The sequence below is a fragment of the Ranitomeya imitator genome, chromosome 1, assembly GCF_032444005.1.
Source record: "Ranitomeya imitator isolate aRanImi1 chromosome 1, aRanImi1.pri, whole genome shotgun sequence".
Classification (NCBI taxonomy): Eukaryota; Metazoa; Chordata; class Amphibia; order Anura; family Dendrobatidae; genus Ranitomeya; species Ranitomeya imitator.
The window spans coordinates 21,664,658-21,670,657 of record NC_091282.1 but is presented as its reverse complement, the minus strand read 5'-3'; positions in this window follow the sequence as shown (position 1 = coordinate 21,670,657).

Genomic DNA, 6,000 nt, shown 5'->3' with positions numbered 1-6,000 from the left:
AAGTATTACTGGGGGCATCATTGTCTATAGAGAAGTGTTACTGGGAGCATCATTGTCTATAGAGAAGTATTACTGGGAGTATCATTGTCTATAGAGAAGTATTACTGGGAGTATCATTGTCTATAGAGAAGTATTACTGGGAGCATAATTGTGTATAGAGAAGTATTACTGGGAGCATCATTGTCTACAGAGAAGTATTACTGGGAGCATCATTGTCTACAGAGAAGTATTACTGGGAGCATCATTGTCTACAGAGAAGTTTTACTGGGAGCATCATTGTCTATAGAGAAGTATTACTGGGAGCATCATTGTCTATAGAGAAGTATTACTGGGAGTATCATTGTCTATAGAGAAGTATTACTGGGAGCATCATTGTCTACAGAGAAGTATTACTGGGAGCATCATTGTCTATAGAGAAATATTACTGGGAGTATCATTGTGTATAGAGAAGTATTACTGTGAGCATCATTGTCTATAGAGAAGTATTACTGGGAGTATCATTGTCTATAGAGAAATATTACTGGGAGTATCATTGTCTATAGAGAAATATTACTGGGAGTATCATTGTCTATAGAGAAGTATTACTGGGAGCATCATTGTCTATAGAGAAGTATTACTGGGAGCATCATTATCTATAGAGAAGTATTACTGGGAGCATCATTGTCTATAGAGAAGTGTTACTGGGAGCATCATTGTCTATAGAGAAGTATTACTGGGAGCATCATTGTCTATAGAGAAGTATTACTGGGAGCATCATTTTCTATAGAGAAGTGTTACTGGGAGCATCATTATCTATAGAGAAGTATTACTGGGAGCATCATTGTCTATAGAGAAGTATTACTGGGGGCATCATTGTCTATAGAGAAGTGTTACTGGGAGCATCATTGTCTATAGAGAAGTATTACTGGGAGTATCATTGTCTATAGAGAAGTATTACTGGGAGTATCATTGTCTATAGAGAAGTATTACTGGGAGCATAATTGTGTATAGAGAAGTATTACTGGGAGCATCATTGTCTACAGAGAAGTATTACTGGGAGCATCATTGTCTACAGAGAAGTATTACTGGGAGCATCATTGTCTACAGAGAAGTTTTACTGGGAGCATCATTGTCTATAGAGAAGTATTACTGGGAGCATCATTGTCTATAGAGAAGTATTACTGGGAGTATCATTGTCTATAGAGAAGTATTACTGGGAGCATCATTGTCTACAGAGAAGTATTACTGGGAGCATCATTGTCTATAGAGAAGTATTACTGGGAGCATCATTGTCTATAGAGAAGTATTACTGGGAGTATCATTGTCTATAGAGAAGTATTACTGGGAGCATCATTGTCTACAGAGAAGTATTACTGGGAGCATCATTGTCTATAGAGAAGTATTACTGGGAGCATCGTAATCTATAGAGAAGTATTACTGGGAGTATCATTGTCTATAGAGAAATATTACTGGGAGTATCATTGTCTATAGAGAAGTATTACTGGGAGCATCATTGTCTATAGAGAAGTGTTACTGGGAGCATCATTGTCTATAGAGAAGTATTACTGGGAGTATCATTGTCTATAGAGAAATATTACTGGGAGTATCATTGTCTATAGGGAAATATTACTGGGAGTATCATTGTCTATAAAGATGTATTACTGGGAGTATCATTGTCTATAGAGAAGTATTACTGGGAGTATCATTGTCTATAGAGAAGTATTACTGAGAGCATCATTGTCTATAGAGAAGTATTACTGGGAGTATCATTGTCTATAGAGAAGTATTACTGGGAGTATCATTGTCTATAGAGAAATATTACTGGGAGTATCATTGTCTATAGAGAAGTATTACTGGGAGCATCATTGTCTATAGAGAAGTATTACTGGGAGTATCATTGTCTATAGAGAAATATTACTGGGAGCATCATTGTCTATAGAGAAGTATTACTGGGAGTATCATTGTCTATAGAGAAATATTACTGGGAGTATCATTGTCTATAGAGAAGTATTACTGGGAGCATCATTGTCTATAGAGAAGTGTTACTGGGAGCATCATTGTCTATAGAGAAGTATTACTGGGAGTATCATTGTCTATAGAGAAATATTACTGCGAGTATCATTGTCTATAGAGAAATATTACTGGGAGTATCATTGTCTATAGAGAAATATTACTGGGAGTATCATTGTCTATAGAGAAATATTACTGGGAGTATCATTGTCTATAGAGAAGTATTACTGTGAGCATCATTGTCTATAGAGAAGTATTACTGGGAGTATCATTGTCTATAGAGAAATATTACTGGGAGTATCATTGTCTATAGAGAAATATTACTGGGAGTATCATTGTCTATAGAGAAGTATTACTGGGAGCATCATTGTCTATAGAGAAGTATTACTGGGAGCATCATTATCTATAGAGAAGTATTACTGGGAGCATCATTGTCTATAGAGAAGTGTTACTGGGAGCATCATTGTCTATAGAGAAGTATTACTGGGAGTATCATTGTCTATAGAGAAGTATTACTGGGAGTATCATTGTCTATAGAGAAGTATTACTGGGAGCATAATTGTGTATAGAGAAGTATTACTGGGAGCATCATTGTCTATAGAGAAGTATTACTGGGAGTATCATTGTCTATAGAGAAGTATTACTGGGAGCATCATTGTCTATAGAGAAGTATTACTGGGAGCATCATTGTCTATAGAGAAGTATTACTGGAATCATCATTGTCTATAGAGAAGTATTACAGGAAGTATCATTGTCTATAGAGAAGTATTACTGGAAGCATCATTGTCTATAGAGAAGTATTACTGGGAGCATCATTGTCTATAGAGAAGTATTACTGGGAGCATCGTAATCTATAGAGAAGTATTACTGGGAGTATCATTGTCTATAGAGAAATATTACTGGGAGTATCATTGTCTATAGAGAAGTATTACTGGGAGCATCATTGTCTATAGAGAAGTGTTACTGGGAGCATCATTGTCTATAGAGAAGTATTACTGGGAGTATCATTGTCTATAGAGAAATATTACTGGGAGTATCATTGTCTATAGGGAAATATTACTGGGAGTATCATTGTCTATAAAGATGTATTACTGGGAGTATCATTGTCTATAGAGAAGTATTACTGGGAGTATCATTGTCTATAGAGAAGTATTACTGAGAGCATCATTGTCTATAGAGAAGTATTACTGGGAGTATCATTGTCTATAGAGAAGTATTACTGGGAGTATCATTGTCTATAGAGAAATATTACTGGGAGTATCATTGTCTATAGAGAAGTATTACTGGGAGCATCATTGTCTATAGAGAAGTATTACTGGGAGTATCATTGTCTATAGAGAAATATTACTGGGAGCATCATTGTCTATAGAGAAGTATTACTGGGAGTATCATTGTCTATAGAGAAATATTACTGGGAGTATCATTGTCTATAGAGAAGTATTACTGGGAGCATCATTGTCTATAGAGAAGTGTTACTGGGAGCATCATTGTCTATAGAGAAGTATTACTGGGAGTATCATTGTCTATAGAGAAATATTACTGCGAGTATCATTGTCTATAGAGAAATATTACTGGGAGTATCATTGTCTATAGAGAAATATTACTGGGAGTATCATTGTCTATAGAGAAATATTACTGGGAGTATCATTGTCTATAGAGAAGTATTACTGGGAGCATCATTTTCTATAGAGAAGTGTTACTGGGAGCATCATTATCTATAGAGAAGTATTACTGGGGGCATCATTGTCTATAGAGAAGTGTTACTGGGAGCATCATTGTCTATAGAGAAGTATTACTGGGAGTATCATTGTCTATAGAGAAGTATTACTGGGAGTATCATTGTCTATAGAGAAGTATTACTGGGAGCATAATTGTGTATAGAGAAGTATTACTGGGAGCATCATTGTCTATAGAGAAGTATTACTGGGAGTATCATTGTCTATAGAGAAGTATTACTGGGAGCATCATTGTCTATAGAGAAGTATTACTGGGAGCATCATTGTCTATAGAGAAGTATTACTGGAATCATCATTGTCTATAGAGAAGTATTACAGGAAGTATCATTGTCTATAGAGAAGTATTACTGGAAGCATCATTGTCTATAGAGAAGTATTACTGGGAGCATCATTGTCTATAGAGAAGTATTACTGGGAGCATCGTAATCTATAGAGAAGTATTACTGGGAGTATCATTGTCTATAGAGAAATATTACTGGGAGTATCATTGTCTATAGAGAAGTATTACTGGGAGCATCATTGTCTATAGAGAAGTGTTACTGGGAGCATCATTGTCTATAGAGAAGTATTACTGGGAGTATCATTGTCTATAGAGAAATATTACTGGGAGTATCATTGTCTATAGGGAAATATTACTGGGAGTATCATTGTCTATAAAGATGTATTACTGGGAGTATCATTGTCTATAGAGAAGTATTACTGGGAGTATCATTGTCTATAGAGAAGTATTACTGAGAGCATCATTGTCTATAGAGAAGTATTACTGGGAGTATCATTGTCTATAGAGAAGTATTACTGGGAGTATCATTGTCTATAGAGAAATATTACTGGGAGTATCATTGTCTATAGAGAAGTATTACTGGGAGCATCATTGTCTATAGAGAAGTATTACTGGGAGTATCATTGTCTATAGAGAAATATTACTGGGAGCATCATTGTCTATAGAGAAGTATTACTGGGAGTATCATTGTCTATAGAGAAATATTACTGGGAGTATCATTGTCTATAGAGAAGTATTACTGGGAGCATCATTGTCTATAGAGAAGTGTTACTGGGAGCATCATTGTCTATAGAGAAGTATTACTGGGAGTATCATTGTCTATAGAGAAATATTACTGCGAGTATCATTGTCTATAGAGAAATATTACTGGGAGTATCATTGTCTATAGAGAAATATTACTGGGAGTATCATTGTCTATAGAGAAATATTACTGGGAGTATCATTGTCTATAGAGAAGTATTACTGTGAGCATCATTGTCTATAGAGAAGTATTACTGGGAGTATCATTGTCTATAGAGAAATATTACTGGGAGTATCATTGTCTATAGAGAAATATTACTGGGAGTATCATTGTCTATAGAGAAGTATTACTGGGAGCATCATTGTCTATAGAGAAGTATTACTGGGAGCATCATTATCTATAGAGAAGTATTACTGGGAGCATCATTGTCTATAGAGAAGTGTTACTGGGAGCATCATTGTCTATAGAGAAGTATTACTGGGAGCATCATTGTCTATAGAGAAGTATTACTGGGAGCATCATTTTCTATAGAGAAGTGTTACTGGGAGCATCATTATCTATAGAGAAGTATTACTGGGAGCATCATTGTCTATAGAGAAGTATTACTGGGGGCATCATTGTCTATAGAGAAGTGTTACTGGGAGCATCATTGTCTATAGAGAAGTATTACTGGGAGTATCATTGTCTATAGAGAAGTATTACTGGGAGTATCATTGTCTATAGAGAAGTATTACTGGGAGCATAATTGTGTATAGAGAAGTATTACTGGGAGCATCATTGTCTATAGAGAAGTATTACTGGGAGTATCATTGTCTATAGAGAAGTATTACTGGGAGCATCATTGTCTATAGAGAAGTATTACTGGGAGCATCATTGTCTATAGAGAAGTATTACTGGAATCATCATTGTCTATAGAGAAGTATTACAGGAAGTATCATTGTCTATAGAGAAGTATTACTGGAAGCATCATTGTCTATAGAGAAGTATTACTGGGAGCATCATTGTCTATAGAGAAGTATTACTGGAAGCATCATTGTCTATAGAGAAGTATTACTGGGAGCATCATTGTCTATAGAGAAGTATTACTGGGAGCATCATTGTGTATAGAGAAGTATTACTGGGAGTATCATTGTCTATAGAGAAGTAATACTGGAAGCATCATTGTCTATAGAGAAGTATTACTGGGAGTATCATTGTCTATAGAGAAGTATTACTGGAAGCATCATTGTCTATAGAGAAGTATTACTGGAAGC